Genomic DNA, 24,603 nt, shown 5'->3' on the forward strand with positions numbered 1-24,603 from the left:
TCAAAATGTTTACCCAGTTTTGCCTACTTCTCCCCATTTTGGCATCAGCAAAAGGGCTAAGGTAGAAAAGATAAAAGCTTATAGGCAAGAAATGGATAATAGTCATTCAAATACAAGATATGGTTTTGGAAAAAGAATTTTTAGAAATTTTGGTGTTATCCCATTTGAAAGTGGAGCATTTCCCAAAAAAATATATGTATATCAAGGACCTAGTTAATTTCAAGTTTACAATAATCCACAACAATCAACTCAAACAGTCCAGTAGGGATCAAAATAATTAATATAAGTGTAAATGTCAACATCCAAGAGATAGAATAATCATGTAGTGAAAAATGAATAACACAAATAATCTCAGAAAGTATGAAGGGATACACTTAAATTTTCAAAGCCATAGTTTTCTAAGGTAAATGGCTCCCCCTCTGTTTGTGCACTTTATCATATTTCTAGGTGGCATCTCTACTATGCATTAGACCTAACTTACATATAATCTGTATAAATCTATCATCCTGAAGAGGATTTGTGAATATGTTACTCCACTGTTCATTAGTGCACACGAACTCAAGTGCCACATCCCCCCTTTGCCCATGATCACGAATAAAATGATTTCTAATTTCAATGTGTTTGGTTAATGAATGTGAGATGGGATTCTTTGAAATATTGATTGCACTAGTGTTATCATATTTGATTGGAACCATGCCATAGTGGAACCTAAAGTCCATAAGTTGTTGCTTCATATAAAGAGTTTGAGCACAACTTTCTGCCGCAATATATTCAGCTTCGGCTGTGGATACGGCAGTAGAGTTCTGTTTCTTGGAGAACTAAGAAACCAGAGATTGTCTTAAGTAATGACAAGTTCCGCTAGTGCTTTTTTGATCTACTTTACTATCGGCAAAGTCAGGATCCATGTAACTAACAATATCAAATGAAGTATTCTTAGGGTACCACAAACCTAACTCAATAGTCCCAACAAGGTACCAAAGTATCCTCTTAACTGCTAAAAAGTGAGACTCCTTAGGTGTAGCCTGAAATCTAGCACATGTACAAACACTAAACATAATGTCAGGCCTACTAGCAGTAAGATACAAGAGACTACCAATCATGTCACGATAAAGTTTGACATCAATAGGGATGCCTTGCTCATCTTTGTTAAGTTTAGTGGAAGAACTCATAGGATTTCCTAGAATTTTATCGTCTTCCATATTAAATTTATTTAGCAAGTCCCTAACATATTTTGATTGGCATATGAAAGTCCCATGTTTGGCTTGTTTAATCTGGAGTCCTAGGAAGAAACTTAGTTCACCCATCATGCTCATTTCAAATTCGTTTCGCATGCATTTGGCAAACTCATCACACAGTTCATCATTTGTAGCTCCAAAGATAATATCATCAACATATGTTTGTACAAGGAGCATATAATCATTTTTAGATTTAATAAAAAGTGTAGTATCAATTTTTACTTCAGTAAATCCATTTTCTAGAAGAAAACCACTAAGTCTCTCATACCAAGCTCTAGGAGCTTGTTTCAATCCATACAAGGCTTTAGACAACCGAAATACATGATTAGGATATTTATGGTTTTCAAAACCTGGTGGTTGTTCTACATAGACTTTCTCATTTATATAGTTATTCAAAAAGTTGCTTTTAACATCCATTTGATACAGTTTAAAGTTTTTAAAAGCGGCATATGCAAGTAACATGCGAATGGCTTCCATCCTAGCCACAGGAGCATATGTTTCTTTAAAGTCTATGCCTTCCTCCTGATTATACCCTTGGGCCACTAACCTAACTTTATTTCTAGTCACTACACCATTTTCATCCTTTTTGTTTCTATAAGCCCATTTTGTTCCAATAATAGTGCGATCGTCAGGTCTAGGTACTAGGGTCCAAATTTTGCTTCTTTCAAATTGATTTGACTCTTCCTGCATAGACATTACCCAAGATTCATCCTCTATGGCTTCGTTAATATTTTGAGATTCTTCCTGAAATAAGAATGCAAAATGACTAACTAGGTTCCTTAAGGAAGCACGCGTGGCAACACGACATGAGGGTTTATCTATGATTTGATCTAAGGGATGGTTCCTAATAAATGTCTAGTATTTAGAAAGTTCATGAACCTCATTTTCAATTTTATTATCTTCAGTTGATTTATCATTAATCTCTGAATCTTTATCTACATTATTTTCAACGGAGATCTTCTCTAACCCTCTTCTAATTTCAATATCATCTTCATCGTCTCTTTTTGAAAAAAGGATCAGACTCATCAAAGACAACATGGATAGATTCAATAACAGTTAATGTTTTTTAATTAAATACCCTGTAAGCCTTACTGTTAAGTGAATAACCTAGAAAAATTCCTTCATCAAATTTTGAGTCAAACTTTCATAAGTGCTCATTATCCCTAAGTATAAATCATTTACAGCCAAATACATGAAAATAAGATATGTTTGGTCTATGATCATTCCATAATTCATAGGGAGTCTTATTAAGAGAGGGTCTGATTAACACTCTATTCATTACATAACAAGCAGTGCTCACTACTTTGACCCAAAAATATTTGGGTAAATTATGTTCATTAAGCATTGTTCTACCCATTTCTTGCAAGGACCTATTCTTTCTTTCTACAACACCATTTTGCTGTCGGGTCCTAGGTGTAGAGAAATTATGAGATATACCCTCTAGGTCACAGTAGTTTTCTATGCCATAATTTTTGAATTTAGTACCTCTATCACTTCTAATGAGCATTATTTTGTAGCCTTTTTTCATTTTGAATTCTTCTACAAAGTCTAGTAAATTGATCACATGATTCATCTTTATGTGTAAGAAATAGTACCCATGTGAACTTAGAAAAATCATCTACAATTACAAATGCATACAATTTTCCTCTTAGACTTTGAACTTGATTAGGACCAAACAAATCTAAGTGCAACATTTCAAGTGGTCTAGTAATGGATATGATTTTCTTTTTTTAAAAAAAACCTTGATCTTGTTTGCTTACCCATTTGTCATGCATCACAGATTTTATTTTTCACCAAAGGTGTTTTTGGTAAGCCTTTAACTAAGTCCTTTTTCACAAGTTTTGAAAAAAGATCCATGCTAGCATGCCCTATACGCCTGTGCCACAACCAACTTGCTTCATTTATAGCAGAAAAACATGTTACATTGTTGAGAAGCTAACTTATCAAAACTGGTGGTGTAACATTTTTGTGACGATTAGTAGTAAAAAGGATTTTGTTATCAGATTTACTTTCAACAATGCATTTGTCATTTTCAAAGGACACCCTGTAACCTTTATCACACAATTGACTTATACTCAAAAGGCAATGCTTTAAACCATCAACTAATAAAACATTATCAATAACAAGGGCAGGTTCCTTACCAACCTTACCTATTCCGATGATTTTGCCTTTTGCGTTGTCCCCGAATGTCATGAACCCTCCTTCTTTGGGAGCAATGGACACGAACTTGGCCTTATCGGCAGTCATATGACATGAGCACCTGTTATCCATATACCACTTGTCCTTGGACGAGGATGACCTTAAGCATACCTGCAAAAATATTTAAGTAATTGATGCTAGTCCCCAAATTCTGTTGTGTCCACAGGGGTTAGTGCCTAGTTCACCTTTGACTCTCCACACTTTCTTAATTTTCATATGTTTATTTCTAAAAGGACAGTCAAATTGAATATAACCTATCTATTTGCATTTATAACATGTTATTTGCCTGAAGATTCTTTAGGTGGAATATAGGATTTTGATTTACGAGTAAAATATCCCAAATAAAGATCATTTTGCCTTATGTTTTCAATGCCATTAAATCTGAGACCTTATTTACTACACAAATTTATTTGGGCCCTAAGAAGTTTATCAAAATTGTTTTGGCCCTTTATAAATTTGTAGATAATTTTGAAGCCATCCTCCAATTTTCTTTCAAGTTCAGCCATTTTTGAATTCTTTTCTTCTAGCCAAGTAAAGTGAACAGATTTTCCCATTTCAAAAAGTTTTGACCAATTTTCACATTTCTTTTTCAAAATATTATTTTCCTTGGTCATCTTATTTAGAAATTTAGAGACACGAATATATTCATACTGCAATTCTTTATATGTAGGCATGCTATCAGAATCACAATCACCATCATCAGAATAATAAGAGGATAAGGAGTGGGATGATAATACTTTATCATCGTGTGCCATCAAGCATAGGTTAGCAACCTCAGAGTCACTTCTGTCAGTGTCTGAATCACTTCTCTTTTGTTTGTCCCACGATGTGCCAGATTTCATTGCTTACTTCTTTTTCTTTGATTCCTTTTTCAACAACGGGCAGTCTGGTTTTATATTCCTGACTTTGTTACAGTTGTAGTATGTGGGAGCATTTTATTTTTCTTTTCTTTTTCTTGATTCTCCCTTTTCAGATACAGAATCTCTGAACCTTCTATATGGCCTGCTATTCTTTCTGAAGAACCTACTGAATTTTCTAGTAAACATAGTCATGTCATCTCCTGATTCTGGTTCACTACAATCACTAGACATGTTAGTAGATGTTTTCAAAGCAGTCACCTTCTTTATTCTATTTTGCTCATTTACTCTCTCATTAATGACCAACTCATATGTGATGAGTGACCCTATTAGTTCATCTGGAGACATTTCTTTTAAGTCTCTACCCTCGGCTATAGTAGTAGCCTTTGCTTCCCAAACAAGTGGCAAACCCCTAAAAATTTTCCTAATCATATCATATGTGGGATATGTCTTGCCTAATGCATGTAGTGAGTTAATGATATGAGTGAAACAAGTGTACATTGTAATGACCCAAAAAATAATGGTATTTAAATAATAAAGAGGGAGGGAAATGGAAACAGAAACAGAAGGAGGAAACAGACTTTGTTGATGAACGCTTTGCGTTCTTCAATAACGTTGCACTTTGGTGTAATAACCTTGAAGATTTACATAGGGCCTCATCGATGAACACAAGGAGTTCGTCGATGAGCTCATAAGGAGGCCTTGTCGACGAAGCCATGCCTCGTCGATGAGAAAATACTGAGAGGGATTTTTAGGCAATCTGAAATTCGTCGATGAGGAAGGAGGGTTCGTCAACGAAATTCCTTAAAGACTTGTCAACGAGATGACGTGTCTCGTCAACGAATCTAAATCTATAAAATGCTAAAATCCGGATTTGTCACAGAATTTCAGCGCAAGTCACCTCTTTCTCTCTCTTTGTAAAACGCACCCCTCTCCTTCTCTCTTCGATCCCGACCCCGTCTCTCACCGGATCGATGATCTGAAGCCACCATGACACTTGTGGCAAAGTTTCTGCAAGTCTGCGAGAGCAGATCGTCGGTCGAAGTGGTTTGAAATTCATCCCAAATTCAGGATAAGGTGTTTTATTCAGAATTTGCTTTCCCTAGAGTTATAGGAAATGTAGTATGTAAGAAAATACAGATGTTTTGTTATGGGGGATGTCGCTTTTAGGGTGTTGAGTGGAGAACCCTACGGGTGTACGGTCAGAGTTCAGTGATGGCTTTTTCAGAAACTAGGTAAGGGAAATATGCTATGCTAGGAGATTTTACTTATAATATTAGAGATTTTATATGCATGTATACCAGTTATTATGCAGTTTTATAGAATAAGAGTATTAAAGAATGTGTGGCCTGAGTAGATATTATCTGATATAGAATCTTATGCAGTTTTTCTTAGAATATCATGTTATATAGTATATATAAGCATATGTACATCTATAGTTTTATTCATATCAATATATATTCAGATGTTTACACAGACAGATATATATACATGTAGACATATGTTTACTCAGATCAGTATATACAGTATTTATAGAATGTCATGTTTTCTTAATGCAATAACACTCAGTTTATAAAAACAGTTTATACAGACATAATATATAGTTGTAGCATCAAGATGCTACAGACATGCTGTTCAGATATTACAGTATTTACAGTATAGAATTATAATGTTATGATTATTTTGGAAATATAATAAAAACAGCAAAGATAATTATTGTATATATATATATATATATATATATTTATATAGCATCAGATCCCTGATGAGATATTACAGACAGATACAGACTACAGAGCACGATACCCTTGCTATATACAGAATAGAGTGCAACCACATATCTCAGATAGTGTGTGGGTACCGTCAAACCATGCTCGGAGAGGGTGGCACTGCCCAGTTGGGTTGAGAGGGCTGGTTTGACGAGGTAGCAATTCCAGTTCCATGCTTAGGAGTGGATGTAGTTTGGTCGGACTAAGGTATTGTAGAGTATAGTGACTTACTTGGAGGGCCGACCAGCGTTAAGTCCCGCTTACGAGCCCTACAACCCTGTTATGAGAGATCAAATCATGACATACATATTTTTGGGGAAAATATAGTTATATATATGTATACAATTTTACAACATTTAATGTATATAATATGATATTAGCAATACGAAAGAAAGAAAGTTCAGATGATACAGTTATATTTTAAGCTATGATTAACGTAAAATTTATTTATACTAATTTGCCATCTTTACAGTTTCAAATGTTATTATTATTGATATGCAACTTGGTCGCCACACATTAGTAATAGCATATTTCCACTTATACTGAGCATCGACTCGTACCATCATTTTAACATTTTTCAGATGAGCCAGCTAGGTGAGCAGACCAGACTCGTGGTTAGAGAGTCCCTTGGTTGCTCTGTACTTAGGGTAAGTTGGTATAGGGAGGTTTGAGTTTTGGGTAAGTGATACTAGTATATGTAAATATAATATGGAAAATATTGGATTCTGGTATTGTATGTATATTTGTGGTTATGTGATTTATGTTTTCCCGCTGCATAGGTGTGCCTACTACCTACAGAAATACTTCAGCACCTATCTAAGGCCTGAGAGTCTATAGCAAGGATATTTAAGTAATATATATATATATATATATTGATATAAAAAAATGGTATAATTTTGAGGTCGTTACATACATGCTCTGAGTAGATTCACTTGTGTTCATCCTGAATGCTTCATATTCACTAGTCATCATATCAATTCTACTATCCATAAAATCTTTAGTGCCTTCATAAGTAACCTTTAACTTATCCCAAATTTCCTTGGTAGTAGAGCATGCCATAACCTTGTTGAATTTATTTACATCAAGTCCACAATATAAGATATTTATTACAGTTGCATTTATACTTCTAGCTTTTATATCATCATCAATGTATTCTTCCTCAGTCTTAGGCACTCTAACCTCATCATCAATTTTCATGGGAACAAAATTTACTTTAAAGACAACTGTACACACCTTCCAATCAACAGTTTGAAGGTAAATACGCATCCTTTGTTTCCAGAAGGTGTAATTCATTCTGCAGAAAACAAGAGGACGTGTGGACGAGGGTCCCTTGGGAAAAAAGTTATAGTATTATGAGCCATTTGGATCTTTTTGCAGAAAAAAAATGATTAAGTCTAAGCAACTAGGCTCTGATACCAATTTTTGAATCTACTGTAATCCTAAGAGGGGGTGAATTGAATTTTTAAAATTTTTCTTTCCTAGGTCAAGTAGCCAGCAATAGTATTTCACATTCGTAGAGCCAATCTAGAGCATATATAAAATAAACCAAAAACTACAACTGTAATTAAATTTGCACAAGTAAATCAACCAAACATGCAAAGTATAGTAGAGCAAGTAAAGTAACGATGACACCAAATATGTTATTGAGGTTTGAAAAATGTGCCTATGTGCCTGCCTAAGCTCGCAAGCCCGAGGATTACCACTAATGCTCACTTAACAGGTGGAGCGACACTGACTACAACCAGGACTAATTATCAAGGCTAATCTCAACCTTTACATACAATCCTTACGGGCTAGATTGTCAACCCTTCAGGTCATGCCTGGAATACAACAAATAATCAATACAAATTTTGTGTACAATATACGTGCTTCTCTAATAAGCAGATATGTACCAGTATAACCAATGCACTTCAAGATAATAGGATATTATAAGCTCGGTGAAGATATGTGAAACTACTCTCAAGATAATGTTAGTATTGCATTCAAAGTGTGAGAGTGAATTAGCAAAGTTTCTTTGAAACAATATATATATATATATATATATATAATATAAATATATCAACCACAAATAATGTTTCAAAGATTTCAAGAGTATAATCAAATATATCAAAAATTAATTTCTTAAGTTCAAGAGCAAGAGATATTTGCAAAACAAGCTTGTCAAAAATATTTTCTTCAACCCTCAAGACAAGCTTAAGAGTCTTGCAATAAAAGTGCAAAGCCTCACAAGCTTATAAAAGTTTCCCCATAAAATAAATTTATGGATTAAATCAATGGGGAAAATGTTTGGGCTTAACTCTCACTAAAACCAACAATCAATCACAAATATGAGAGTATAAGCTTGAAGTGGTTGTGTAGGTAATCTCACAATACTCTCACCAAAAATGTTTTTGCAAGGGAATGAGCAAAGGTGAAGTATGTAGGCTTGTATGTAAAAGAGAAGCTCTAGAAATTTCAGAGAAATTGTTTTTTTATCAAAGCTCTAATCTTGTTGCTAATCTTTCCAAATGGTGACATATATATGGCCTAAAAAAAAAAATATGGTCGTTGGGATATAAGGGGTATTATTAAAAATGTTAAATGAATTTCTTAATCCAATTTACCCTTAGTTAACCTTAGTTACAGCGGTTAAAAATATGGCATGCCGAGAGTTTCGGTTGACCGTATTCAGGGTTCGGTCGACCCTATTGTCAAGTTCAGTTAACCGTGAAGATTTTGAACTATGAATATGGTCTACCATATTCGGGGCGATTTTGAAAACGTTCGAGGTTCGGTAGACTATATATGAAATTCAGTCTGCTATTCATATGGTTCATTTGACTTAATCGCAAATGAACTAAAAGTTCGGTCGACTAAGTTGTTGAGGGTCAGACACGTGTTAGTTCGGTCGATTGTGGAAGATACGTTCAAAAACTGAACAGTCGACCGAGCGAAGTCAACAAGTTGACTTCTGGTTAGTTCGGTCATCCGAGGCATTTTTAACGCGTTGAGTTCGGTCGACCGAAGCCCTTTCAAACTTAAAAAAGTTTGTCCTATTTTTTAGTATAGTTTACCCCTGCTTGCATAGTTATGATCTGTAAGATAGAGGGGATTTTGTGCAAGTGATGTGTAGGGACCTAGGGTTGATCTAAGGTCATTGAGCTTATAGTCCTACCACGCATGCAATGCATTAATTATTACAACCCTTTGATTATTACAGACCCGAAATAATGTAAGCATAACATACAAATCCATTTCATGCGTAGAGTGATCCTGCACACAAACTCAAGGCAGCTAAATACAAAGATATTTGTCATTATCAAAACGGGATGTGACCAATAAAGGTCAACAAAATAAACCCAGGAGAATTTGAGTGTCCGGCACATGCTCTATCATGGATTATGGAGAAAGGTTTTACCCCTGAGGAATTTCTACCATTAATCCTAGTAGAAGAACCAGTATAATTTGAACATTCTCCTTTGTATAAGTAGCAAAACCTCCAACCATACATCCTTCAGAAAATAATCACGAACAATATCCTACCGATGAGTCCATAAAATGCATGATTTTAGGCCCTCATTTACTTTTGTTTTTTCTTCTTTTATTATGTATGTGCTCTTCATTATCATATTTCGGAGTTATGCAAGGTTTGCTTGTGTTTTAGGAAAAATAAAACTGAGGAGTTAAGCAATACGAGAAGCCAACGGAGTATTTGGGATACTTAAATCTCAAATCAGCTATCTAGCAAAACTCTTAATGCCTCAACACATATAAAAGAGAAAAAAGACTATTCGATCATGTGGTGCGACCAGCTAACGCAAAGGGCGACCAGGGTAAAAGCTTCAGACTCCAAGGTTTAGACTGAAGAAGAAATGCTGCAAGGTTTGACCAAGTGTTAGACCATGTGACCCTTAAGGGCGACCAAGTCGAGATATTGAAGCTTATTGAGCTCAGAAATACTGAGAGTCTCGACTAAGTGCTTGACCAACAAGACCTTGAGGGGTGTCCGGTTCTAGATCTCGATCAGCAGCTCGACCAACAAAAAAAGGGGTGCGACCTATTCTCTAGCCACGATCTTGTGTGCGAGATTTTGTGTTAAACTTTCCTAGTTCAAAATTCAAACCTTGTAAACCCTAATGGGTATAAATATTAGCTATGAATATGTTATAGGGGTTTCTCTTTGGCTGATTTTAGGTTAGTGACAAACCTAGAACACCATTAAGAGCCAATGTACATTAGTTGGATTAGATTTCAATATCAGTTCTGAATTGTGCAAGAGGTGTTCGAGCGCTTGTGACAACCTGTGGCATTTTCGTATTTTCCGAGTAGAGTAGATGGTCATTCTGTTGCAGGGATAGTTGTTTCTGAGAGACAACTCGAATACCAAGGGATGATTTTTACATGCTTTCAATTTACTGCTTTCTTTTAATCACTTTCATTTACTGCTTTTGATTGAATGCTTTGATTCTAATGAAAGAATGTAGATAAGGAAAAGCACTACTACAGTCTCTACCAGATAAAAGTAGTTGGCTATGGAACTGTAGAGGTGTTCGTGATCGTTGAGACAGGGTATACTCCGGTTCCTGACCGTGCTCCAGATGGTTGGTGCACCCTTGCTAACTTGTGCCCTCGAATAACCCTCTCCCGCTTGGCCCGAGATTCTTGGGTTAGTACTTCTATGGATAGTTGGTGGAGTGTAGTCAGAGGCAAGGCATCTAGTATCTAATTCAAGTCAAAGCATCGCTTTGTAGGAGTAGGGTACTTTAGATTTTACATGCTTTCCATTAGTTGTTAGAAACACCACAAAAATCCCACCTTTACACTTCTTTTTATATAGAGCTTTAATAAACTAATCTGGAAAAAGGTTGATAACTGCACTCTAATCCCCATGGATCGATACCTGATTTCCCCACTTTCTACTAAACTTGGGATTAAGTTAGGTTTTCTAAATATTATTTTTGGTATTTAAGGACCAAAGCCTTTGCGAGCCTACCAAATTTGGGTCGTTGCCACGGATTAAGTCACGGGTATTAGCCAATTTCTATTTTAGCATGTTATAGCTTTGTTTTTCTCTTTGCACTCCTTTTCTTTCATATTTATTAAGTTTTGTTTTCTTTATTTTGATACTCTGAAGTATTGATTCTATGTGCTTCAAGTGTGTATGCTAGCTTTGCACTCTTTGGATCCCGAGTTAGTTCTGATAGACCCCGAGATTGAGAGATCCCGTAGATCCCTTAGGAAACCCACTTTTAATCATGAGTTTGAAGAGTCTTATGAACTTAAAGTAAAGGCCGAACATCCACCGGTTCCCATTGTTCAAATATTGAAACCCCAAGCTCCCTGCCAACCTGTGGTGGTTGAGCAACCACTAAGGTCTCTTAGGGACTGCTTTGTACCTAGTGCATACACCTCGCCATCTTGCATCCGATATTCGGATGTCAAGGCTGCTCAATTTGAGATCAAAACTTCTTTCATCTAGATGCTTCCCACCTTTTATGATAATTCAAATTAAAATCCTTATAAGCATCTAGATGAGTTCCTTGAGATTTGTTCCACCATTCGCATCCACAATTTTGGTGATGATGTGTAATAACCCCAAAAAGGGTTATAGAAGATTAGTAGAGTGATTCTCCAAAATAAATGATAATAATAATAATAATAATAATAATAATTAATTAATTAATTAATCGAATATAAAAAAAAGAGAAAAAAAATTAATTAAAATTTATTTTTATTTTTATTAATAAAATATATTATTATTAATATTAATTAAATATATTATTATTATTATTATTATTATTATTATTATTATTATTATTATTATTATTATTATTATTATTATTATTATTATAGTGAAGCTTAGAAGCTTCAGGCTTCTTCACTTCTTCTTCTTTTTCTTCTTCTTCTTTTCTTTTCTTTCTTTCCTTCCCTCTGCTGCCGTCATTCCTACCAGAGCGGATCGGTGGTAGGAGTGGCGTAGACGTATCTCTTGGGGTAAGCCATTTTCCCCATTTTCTTTAATTTCTTGCAAAATATAAGCCCAATTGATGAACGGACACCGCCACGAGAATCTAGGGATGATTCTCTACAAGTCTAACTGGACGAAATTCTCGTGGGGGTGTCGGGCCAAAACCCCAAATTTGGGGTACGGGGTTATTAAGGGGCTTATTTTTAATTAATTAGAATTAATTTAGAAATGGTAAAATATTGAGCATCTGGGGCTGAAGTAGGATTTCTGGAATTTAGGGACCGAGTGAGCGCTGCGGGTGTAATTTTGGGACCCATAGAAAAAATTCAGAAAATTAAGTGGGGATGTTAAATAATAGTTTAAATATTAATTTGAGGTATATGGAGCCTAGGCAAGGCTAGATGAGTATTATTTTGGAGAAATAGATTAATTAATCTAGGGAAAATGCAAATTGAAGGAGTTGAATTTCGGGCGCCAATGGCGTAGGATTTGGGATTCTAACGAGACTCTCAGTAAGTCAGGTAAGGGGAATAAATTATAACAGTATTTTTTTTTTTATGAAAATTATGGGTTGAGAAATATGTGAAAATGGCGTACGTTATTTTACCTGAAATTTATTATGATATAAATATTAGATGAAATTTGTGTGGCATATGATTTATATTGAGAAATGTTTAAACTGAGTTAGATGAATTACCCTGTGAAATATGTGATACTGAAATGTGTTTTAATATGAAAATTTAAATGTGGGAAAATGATGAAAGTGAAATGTGCAAGAAATGTATTCTCTGAGAAAATGAAGAAAGATGAAATATGGAAATGTATTTTGAGAAATATTGAGTAATTGTGAAATAAGATATGTATATGATAGTATGAGATGAGATGAATTATGAAATGATAAAATATCATTTAAATGATGAAATGTGTTGAGAATATTGATTTTGAAATGTGAATATGCGAAATGAAAATATTGCAATGTTAATTCTACAATATGAAAATGAGAAATATGGAAATACGTGAAATATGAATGATAAAATGCTAATACTGCATAATGATTGCGGGTAATTGTGTAGGGTTGTTGGGCCCCCTAAGTTCAGATCAGGGTTATAGGCCGGCCAGTCGTACTATAGACGCGATATGTGATATGATATTTGATCTAACTGGGTTGGCCAACCGTGGTTAGATCTAGCCTTTGGGCCGCACAACCTTGACCATGGGGGGAAGCATGGCGCGGATAGAAAGATCCTCAGGGTGGCCATGAGTTACAGACGCGATGTTGGTATTTGATACCGAGGATACTCATGATCCAGAAAGTAAAATGGAAACGAAAAGTGAAAGAATGATAAAATTGACTAAAATGAGAAATGAAAGAAAGAATGGAAATTGAGAATAAAGAACGATAAAATTGAGAAATGGAACCGTGTGAGTTAATAATATAAATAATTAAGGCAAAGTGAAACTCTCCGCCTGAGGGCTTACTAAGTAAGGCAAGTGCCCTGATAGGTATCAGATGTGGCCATACTCGACTGCATAATGTGTTAGGGCAAAGGAAAGCTACTTGTATGGGCGGGTAATCTTCCTTATTCTCAGGAACTTCGCGATAATTATGTGTTGGATATTATTGAATTTGATAAATGGTTTTAAAGCTTATAAAAGCTTATGTTGTATATCTATACGATTATAAGAATGTGTATATGAGTGTATTTTCTCAGATGAAATGGTGATTTGAAAAGTAAAGTGTATTATAATTGTACTCATATGGCCACACACTATAAATAATTTATTCCTTCTTAATAAGATGTGTTGACCTTATTGGTCACGCCCGGTTTTGATTATGACAAATACTCATTGTATCTAATGATTGTTTGAGGTTTTGTGTAGGAATCAAGAATGATAAGATCAAGATGTGCACAAAGCAAAAGAAGCTTGAAGACCAAATCATATTCATTATAATATATTTATATTGGTCTGTAATAGTAATTAGGGCATTTGGTTTGTAATAAGCTCACACACATCACATGTATGATTTACTACGTAAGCTCAAACCAAACCATGAATGAGAAAGGACCTTAAAAAGACCCTAGGGTGTACCCTTCGGTGTCTTCAAATTGGACCCCAAGTGCCTCTAAGACACTCACACTTTCACATATATGTGGTAGGCACTTGAATAGAACTTGTTTGGTTCAATACGGGACCGAAATGCACAATTGGTGCACTTTCGATCGACCGGCCAACACAGTTCATTTTTGGCCTAGTCGATCGAAATAGCCCTGGGTCAACAGTTTGACCAAGTCCCGGTCGACCGAGACCTTATAGTTCATTTCTTGCCGGTCGACCGAACCACCCGGGAGTCAACATTTTGACCTCCCGGTCGACCGACCACTTTTTGTACTCCAACTACCTGGTCGACCGAAGGGTCTTGGGAGAATTCCCAGTGGTATGGTCGACCGAGCCCTTCAGTTCAAAAAGGCCCAGTCGATCGAACCTCGAAAATTTGGAAAATTGCCTTGCCTCAGTCGACCGACCACTCAGTTCAAAATACCCCTGGTCGACCGAGCTACTTGAGTCCTGGTCGACCGAACCATATCTAGTCGATCGGACCTCTCGGGTTGCTCCTATTTTTACCGCGGTTAATAATTTTTTAAACAGGGTTAAATTGTCTTAAACGTCATTAAACTTTTCTAATAGTACCCAATAGGTCCCCAACGGTCATATTTTCTCCCTTGCCTATATATATGAGTTCATTTGAGAAAATTAGGTTATTATTAGCCACTTTGATTAGGGAAAATTCTTTGAAAAACCAAAACCCTATAATACTTATTTCCAAGCTCCACACACTCAATCTTACCTTCCCGTATTGCCTACATCATTTGTAAGTTGATTTTTGAGTGTTTATATTGATTGGTTTGCTCTCCTATCTTTAAATTGCTTGACTTATTTTGAGAGCTAAACCTTAAGTATTCTTAGGAGACTTTATTAATAAGTCTCTCCTAAGAAGACTTATATAAAACTTTTGAGTATTGCATATTCATTGCAATATCTTAAGAAGTTGGTATTTGTATTTTGGTTGCAAAAACATTTTCAAATATCTACTGTATTTTTATCTTGAAAATATTTGATGAGATATTTGCTTGTGTGATAAAATCTTTGTTGCAATATTCGTTAACTCATATATCCCTTGCTGAATACAAAGATTGAATATCCTTTTGCAAACCAAATTTATACGTTGCTAGAGCTTCATATACATATATATATATATATATATATTGAGAAAACTTGTTGATTGAAATATATGAAGTTTGGATAATATCTTTGTTTGAGCACTTAGATTGAATATCCTGTGATACAAAGATCATTTAGGTTTGCACTCTCACGCACTCATTACAACAATAGTAAATCTATTTGAGAGTTGACATCTTAGACCACATTGAGCTTACATATATTGCGCGTATCTAGGTACACATCTTCTTTACTTGAAAGCTTAGTCATTGTACCATTTGATTGTATTTCAAATACTGTTGTATTTTCAGGCACGGGCCTGAAGAGGGAGACTAGCCCTAGAATAGTCCCCGATTGGCTTAGACCCGGTTAGGAAAGCTAAGTGCGTCGTCTTGTTAAGGCGTGTAGGTTGAGGTCAGCCCCGCTAATTGACCTGGTTAAGGTTGAGGTCAGCCTTGTGTTAATTTGACCTGGTTGTAAACGGTGCCGCTCCACCCTTAAGTGAGCTATTAGTGGAATCCTCAAGCTTGCGAGCTTGAGGCGGGGACGTAGGCAGAGTTGGCCGAACCCCGATAACATATCGTGTATTTGCTTATATTTTTGCACTTTTTATTTACCGCACGTGTATGTTATGGGTGAATGATGCGTATGACTTAATTTTCACAGCATATTTATCTACGCGTTTGGAAATTGCATAGACTGATCCTAGGTTGTGTACATACCATTGTTGCATAGATCAACCTAGGTGAAAAAGTTTTAAAATTCCAATTCACCCCCCCTCTTGGGAATACACCAATTCTAACAATTGGTATCAGAGCCTCGTTGCACTTGACTTAAACGTTTTTGTAAAAAGATCGCAATGGCTCACATTGGTGTATCCCCATTCGTTGAGGGACAGTCACTTTCCAGTCCTCCAGTATTTTGTGGTGTTGACTACACCATGTGGAGAGTTAGAATGACCATATTCTTGAAATCTATGGACTGGAGGGTCTGGCTTGTGACTGCCAAGGGAAGATGTGCACAAATAAATGAAAATGATTTTAATATGATTAGTTCTAATGCCATGAACATGTTACATCTAGCGTTAGATTCTGATATCTTTGTTGAGTTTGTGGCATACCAAACTGCACAAGAAATATGGGATGGACTGGAAAAGAAATATGGAAAATCCCAGGAATCAGAGATGGTAACTCCTTCAGATGCTCCAAGCTTAAATGATCAAGAGGAGGTAATTCATGAGCTAGACATCAACGATGAGGTATATAATTCTCACTCTAGCCCATTTGATGGTATTTGTGGTGAACGCTGTACTGGGTCATATACTAAGTCATCTGCTAATAATGCTGAAAATGGTTCATGTGATGTTTACTATGAAAAATCTTGTGATGAATCATTTGTGTGTTTTTGTGGCATATCGAATGCTGGACCATCTGTAGAATATCATAATAGTTTTGATAATGATGTTTGTGATGATTCATATATTGAATGTTGCAGTATATTATGGAATGAATCATCCCTTGTACTTCATGATAGCCCTATTGAGCATGCATGCAATGATTCGTGTGAAAACTGTTGTGATAATTCTCTTGGTGAATCATGTGCTGATTTGAATATTAAAAGCATGCTATCATATGAAGAACTAGAAAAGACTTTATTGAAAATGCACAAGTTTCTAGTTAGAATCTCTAAGCATGAATTACGTCTAAAGAATGAGAACAAAAGAATAGCAAAACAATTAAAGGGGATGAAAAATTTTCATGCTATTCTTGAAAAGAAAAAGGTTAAGAAGATATTGAATATTGCATGCTTGGATGAAGAAACAGATGATTATTTGAAAATTGCTCTTGAGATTAAAAAATGATACGAATAATCATAATAAACCCTTCGGATCTAAAGAGAGAACTCATTTTAAAAGGGGTTCGGGTTGCTTACATAGAACCAATAGTCTAGTCTCACTAAAGAAATAGGGAATGAATAAGCACAATCCTTCACGTATATTCTATACCTGCTTATTGTGTAAATCTATGTGGCATACGTGGTTTAATTGCTTACTAAGAAGTGCTAGAGGACTAGAAAAGGAAATGAAATGGATAATCAGCGAAGCAAACCCCGTAGGACTTGGGAAAAACAAAGTCAAACTAAAAATGCAGTTTTGCTATCCTTTCTTTGTTCCTAGGTTTAGGAGTTGTGACGATTGTAGGATCAGGAAGTGATTGTTGATTAAAACAAAACTCGTAGTATGCACACTCACTAAGCTATCTTGTTATACTAAGAACCTTATCCACTTCCAAATGGACATGGCATGTACGCCCAGTATTTAGGTCTAATTGCTTAACCTCTGCCCTTATGAAAAACATAAAGTTAAGTAGCAATTGTCCATTGCACAAAGTTGAATTTTAGGGTTTCGTCTTATATCTCATCCATAGGGAGTTATCACAAAACTACGATCATACTCGGTGATTTTTTTTTCTCATCTTTTGGTTCGTATTCTTGCTCCTTTATGCCATCATCTTTGCAGGATACTCTCCGATCACCATAGAGCACAAGTTAAGAAAAGCCGCATACTCCGTAGTGCCCGGTACCTAAAATAGGTCGATAAGTCGATTCTCGGTACGCACTTCATTTGATCGGTATATCTTCACCAAGAATCCTTAAGAATCATGGTTATACTGTTACACATCAAATCTAGACCTTAGGGAGAACTTTGGATCAAAAATCAGGAAAAACCGGGAAAATCCACTATGCTCGGTCGACTGAACATTGCAGTTATAAAGTGTCTCGGTCGACCAGGACAGGTTGACTTTGACCCCTTGGTTGACCGAACCCTAGTGAGCACATTCTCCCCGATTAACCGAATCTATTAGTTTCTCGCTGGTCAACGAAAACTTGGAACACTGCACCCTCTCGGTCGACCGACCCTCGCTGTTCATTTTCACCTCGGTCAACCGAACTGTGTCGATACCTAGGGAATTTCAAGCGTCGGTCGACCATATCTACTCGTGGTCGACCGAGCTGCGATATATATGTATGATTTCTTCATTTTCAGCTCATTTGCGCGAAAAATCTTGAGAGAATTCCCTTCCTTCACTGCACTTCCTACTATCCTAGCCTCACACCGTCATTCCCATGGCTCACATTGAAGCCCATGATCTTGCCCACACAGAGGACGAGTATTTTCTCTCAGATAGGTGCAAGATGCGGTACATACGGGAGTTCCATCCCAAGGAGGCTATACTTGGTAAGATACTCGACTTAGTATTTATGGGTAGTATTTTCAGAATATTTTAGACATGTTTGAGTATCAGGGGTGAAGATCCTTTATCTCCTACCAGCCTGGGGGACATTACCCGACGTTCGTTAGGATGTTCTATGCTAACCTTGGCAATGATGAGAACGGGTATTTCTCTCGTGTTCTGAGGACAGATGTGCGCTTTGACGCACAATATATATCTGACGTCCTAGACATTGGCCATGGTGATTTTGAGTGCCCCGAGGTGGGTAACTCCTGGATCCTTGATCAAGGATTTACCGTAGCCACATTCGCCAACCTGACCATGTCTGACCCTGGAACTGCTAGCCAGATCCATCCTCCCCAGTATAGATAGTTCAGCTTAGAGGCTAGGGTCATGCACCATCTGATCACATACAATGTCCTGCCCAAGGCGGGATCTAGAGTGCACGTCTCGTTCTTAGATTTTTTTATTATGTGGTGCCTCTTTGCCTGGAAGAAATTGGACCTGCCGAGTTTGATTATCCGGTGGATGATGGCCAAGATGATTGGCCACCGAGTGATCATGCCATATGGAGGAATCCTGAACAAGTTGTTTAGGAGTATTGGAGTCACGAGGATGAATGTGGCTTCACTAAAGAGGAGACGACCGGAGGATACCTTCTCTAGCGTGACCCTTAGACTGATGGGGTACGAGCTCGTAGGGAACATTTGGGCACCCTCTAGAGTAGCTGCAGCACATGTTGAGGCCCCACAAGTGTCACCACATCCTCCACAGCCATCGAATGTGGATCTCATGGCTGCTATCTCTGGCTTATCTGACATGTTCATACAGTTTCGAGGATCAGTCCAGTCAGACTTACAGGACTTGGCATCGTCATCCGCTGCACTTCGACAGGAGTTCCAGAAGCACTCCATCTGCACTGATAGCCGCCTTACAGATTTGGAGCGGACCATGACAGCTGGCTTCAGTGAGCTAAGTGACCGCATTCAGGAGATGCAGGATGAGAGAGATCGGATGACGATGGATTTCGATTTTGATGCCGTCGATGGTGGTGATGGAGGAGAGGATGGAGGAGATGATGGAGGGGAGATCTAGACTCCGGAGTTGTCCACAGATCAGATAGCGTGGCCTTGATTCTTTTTGTTTTATCTTATATCATCTGATCTGTATTAAATAAAAACAACTCTTTCACTTTATTTTGTACTCTCATGATGTTATTGACATGCTACCCCGGTTATTTATGATATATATATATATATATATATATGCATCTGCAGTTTCTTGACTTGCATGTTCTTGTGGTTAATTGTGTATGGTATTAAAATGCATGAGTAGTATAGAATGCCTACTGCATGGCGGATGCAGTTGTTGACAATTGCTTGTTGGTAGATGATTGGTTCTCGTGTGCCCTACTTCTATAATATTGTCTATTTGAGAACGTTTTTGTGCACGTAAAATTTGGGAAATGTCCTGTTTACAGCTGGCATGCTGCCAAATTTTCTATAGGCATTTGCCCAAATAATCAAAACAATTACTTGTGTGTGCCAAATGTATATATCCATGTGAAGTAATTGTTTCATAATTTGCATACATTTAGGGGGAGCATCTAAAAATAAATTTCTATCTTGTCTTGCTCACAAAATATGTTTTGATTGGGTCTACTTTTAATCAAGTGTGGCTTGTGCTTAAATGGAATGCTTTAATCATAAAATTGAAACATGTTCTTGTTGCCACTGTTACTTGATTTGCCATATGATCATGCATGTGAATCTTAAATTTCTGGATCATTATGGTTATGATTTTTCTGATTATGATTTAGCATGTGCATAATTGACAACCCAGAAAAATATTGCTTGATTATCTTAAAATTGAAGTTCTCCTTTTCATCAAGCAACTTTTCAGTACCTTTTGCACACATTAAAGGGAATATATACATCTATTTATGAAAGCAAGAACTGAACTCATATTGAATATACTGTATGTCTTGCTAGTGTGCTTACATGCCTTCATGACTTGTGCCTTCCATGTATTAAAATTTTATGTCATGAAATCTCTTAAGGGTGTTGCGTTATATAACTGGCTCATTGATAATATGTGAAAGTGCATGTGAACTAGTTGGACTATATTTATGCTCAAACCTTCTTTCTGGTATCATATGCTGTGTGTCCTTAACTCAAATCTTCCACGGGTCTTATGATATATTTCATCGTTAAATGGTTTGTGTATATTTCTAGTTTAATCAAGTTTGCTATGTCATCTAAACCTTGTAATCACCAGTTATATTGATTTAATGCACACTTTATACCTTTATTGCACAAATTGTCCAATTCATGTTCATAATTAATATTTCATTTGCTGTAATTGGACCATACTGAACTGTTTGAGTAGTTGTGGATAAATTGCTAGGAAATTTAAACTCAAACAGGTCTTACTTATACAGGATATCTTTTGGAAAGTCCGAATTACAAACGGCACTCTGCCAAAATTTTTCAAAATCTTTCCAAAATTCATCGTGCATAAGTATAGTAAATCACCCATTGCCTAGGATGTTAAATTCAGATGGCCCTTTTTGCTGTTGCCAAAAGGGGGAGATGGACGGGGGCAAAAAAAATGGGTTTGTTTTAATATATTAGATGCATCTTATGAGGGGGATCCTTCTTAGGCTTAACCCTATATTTTTGTTTGTCGTATTTGTCATCATAAAAAAGAGGGAGATTGTTAACCTTATTGGTCACGCCCGGTTTTGATTATGACAAATACTCATTGTATCTAATGAGCGTTTGAGGTTTTGTGCAGGAATCAAGAATGATAAGATCAAGATGTGCACAAAGCAAGAGAAGCTTGAAGACCAAATCATATTCATTGTAATATATTTATATTGGTCTGTAATAGTAATTAGGGCATTTGGTTTGTAATAAGCTCACACACATCACATGTATGATTTACTACGTAAGCTCAAACCAAACTATGAATGAGAAAGGACCTTAGAAAGACCCTAGGGTGTACCCTTCGGTGTCTTCAAATTGGACCCCAAGTGCCTCTAAGACACTCACACTTTCACATATATGTGGTAGGCACTTGAATAGGACTTGTTTGGTTCGATACGGGACGGAAATGCACAATTGGTGCACTTTCGGTCGACCGAAATAGCCCTGGGTCAACAGTTTGACCAAGTCCCGGTCGACTGAGACCTTATAGTTCATTTCTTGCCGGTCGACCGAACCACTTGGGAGCCAACATTTTGACCTCTCGGTCGACCGACCACTTTTTGTACTCCAACTACCTAGTCGACCGAAGGGTCTTGGGAGAATTCCCAGCAGTATGGTTGACCGAGCCCTTCAGTTCAAAAATGCGCGGTCGACCGAACCTCGGGAATTTGGAAAATCGCCTTGCCTCGGTCGACCGACCACTCAGTTCAAAATACCCCTGGTTGACCGAGCTACTTGAGTCCTGGTCGACCGAACCATATCTGGTCGACCGGACCTCTCGGGTTGCTCCTATTTTTACCGCGGTTAATAATTTTTTAAACAGGGTTAAATTGTCTTAAACGTCATTAAACTTTTCTAATAGTACCCAATAGGTCCCCAACGGTTATATTGTCTCCCATGCCTATATATATGAGTTCATTTGAGAAAATTAGGTTGTGATTAGCCACTTTGATTAGGGAAAATTCTTTGAAAAACCAAAACCCTATAATACTTATTTCCAAGCTACACACACTCAATCTTACCTTCCCGTATTGCCTACATCATTTGTAAGTTGATTTTTGAGTGTTTATATTGATTGGTTTGCTCTCCTATCTTTAAATTGTTTCACTTATTTTGAGAGATAAACCTTAAGTATTCTTAGGGGACTTTATTAATAAGTCTCTCCTAAGAAGACTTATATAAAACTTTTGAGTATTGCATATTCATTGCAATATCTTAAGAAGTTGGTATTTGTATTTTGGTTGCAAAAACATTTTCAAATATCTACTGTATTTTTATCTTGAAAATATTTGATGAGATATTTGCTTGTGTGATAAAATCTTTGTTGCAATATTCGTTAACTCATATATCCCTTGCTGAATACAAAGATTGAATATCCTTTTGCAAACCAAATTTATACATTGCTAGAGCTTCATATACATATATATATATATATATATATTGAGAAAACTTGTTGATTGAAATATATGAAGTTTGGATAATATCTTTGTTTGAGCACTTAGATTGAATATCCTGTGATACAAAGATCATTTAGGTTTGCACTCTCACGCACTCATTACAACGATAGTAAATCTATTTGAGAGTTGACATCTTAGACCACATTGAGCTTACATATTATATCATATTGTGGTGTATGTGATATTGCGCGTATCTGGGTACACATCTGCTTTACTTGAAAGCTTATTCATTGTACCATTTGATTGTATTTCAAATACTGTTGTATTTCCAGGCACGGGCCTGAAGAGGGAGACTAACCCTAGAATAGTCCCGGATTGGCTTAGACCCAGTTAGGAAAGCTAGGTGCGTCGTCCTGTTAAGGCGTGTAGGTTAAGGTCAACCCCGCTAATTGACTTGGTTAAGGTTGAGGTCAGCCCTGTGTTAATTTGACCTGGTTGTAAACAGTGCCGCTCCGCCCTTAAGTGAGCTATTGGTGGAATCCTCAAGCTTGCGAGCTTGAGGCGGGGACGTAGGCACAGTTGGTCGAACCTCGATAACATATCGTGTGTTTGCTTATATTTCTGCACTTTATATTTACCGCATGTGTATGTTATGGGTGAATGATGCGTATGACTTAATTTTCACAGCATATTTATCTACGCGTTTGGAAAGTGCATAGACTGATCCTAGATTGTGTACATACCGTTATTGCATAGATCAACCTAGGTGAAAAAGTTTTAAAATTCCAATTCACCCCCCCTCTTGGGAATACACCAATTTTAACAAGATGTGTCCACCCAAATTATCTAAATTTTTCAGAGGACAAAGATAGGCCAGGTGGTAAAGCTCTGTGATCATAGGGAGCTGGGACCCTGATATTCAGGGTGAGTTTGGACTAGGGAGGTGTGATTCCCTAGGGTTGTATTGTTTTTGGATATGAGGTAGTATTGTGTATATGTGTATATGGATACTCTGGGTATTGTATTCTGACTGATATGTGTATATTGTCCTCCACTGTTAGGTTGTATAATAAAATAACTTTTTACCCGATACCTAATGCTGGTCGGGTCGTATGAATGATAGTAGGATTATTGACGTGGTCGATTTTTGGGTGTTGTGGATGACGTGTAATTATTTACTATTGAAAAAAAATTTGTATGAAAAATCGGGGTGTCACATGATGCTCTTCGCCTTAGGCTTTTTCCGTTCTCTTTGAAGGATAAGGCCAAATATTGGCTAACGTTCTTAGAGCTGAACTCGGTGACCAACTGGGCCAGCATGTAATACAAGTTCTTGAAAAAGTACTTCCTAATTGGGAAGACTAACCATCTTAGGAGAGGCATCACCAGTTTCTCACAAATGGGTGGGGGAACTATTTTTCAAGACATGGAAGCGCTTTAAGGACTTGCTACGTCAATGCCTACACCATCAGGGCCCTAAGTGGCAATTGGTTCTGACCTTCTATGAAGAGTTAGCTGAACATGATAGGTTGATGGTAAATGGATCATGAGGAGGTACTCTCCTCGCCAAACACAAGAACGAGGCATGGGTTCTCTACGAAAACTTTGCCGAGAATTCTCAGCAGCATAATGTTGCTGCACATAGACCCTTTGAACCGTCCACTTCCAAATCTAAAAGAGCTTACGAGTCAGCCACAGACCATGACCTAGCACCCACCCTGCACACTATAGTTCAAAAGTTAGATCGGGTCGTGTCCTTAGGACAACAACCGCAACCCGTGGCATGTGCAAAGGTGTGTGCCATCGGCTCAGACCCCTCACATACATGCTACAATTTCTCACATGTGCCTTCCTAGCCTAAGCTTGTGCAGGAAGAAGTTAATTCTACCCATAATTAGTACGATAGGACACCAAAGACCCCTACTCCAATACGTACAATTCTGGGTGGTGGAAACATCCCCACTTCTCCTAGAGGCCGCAAGCTCTGGGTTTCGAAGCCCAAAGACCTCAAATATCACCCAATGCTCCACCCCTTCGCC

The 24,603-nt window shown here is 37.0% G+C and overlaps 1 non-coding gene across 1 annotated transcript; it reads right to left on the minus strand.

Moving 5' to 3' along the window:
* Positions 1 to 23,930: 23,930 nt before the first annotated feature.
* On the minus strand, positions 23,931 to 24,038 carry LOC131152494 (small nucleolar RNA R71). Its single transcript, XR_009135993.1, has one exon. It is a non-coding gene; the product is annotated as a small nucleolar RNA R71 (small nucleolar RNA).
* Between the last annotated feature and the right edge of the window lie 565 nt (positions 24,039 to 24,603).

The sequence above is a fragment of the Malania oleifera genome, chromosome 3 (genome assembly GCF_029873635.1).
Source record: "Malania oleifera isolate guangnan ecotype guangnan chromosome 3, ASM2987363v1, whole genome shotgun sequence".
NCBI lineage: Eukaryota > Viridiplantae > Streptophyta > Magnoliopsida > Santalales > Ximeniaceae > Malania > Malania oleifera.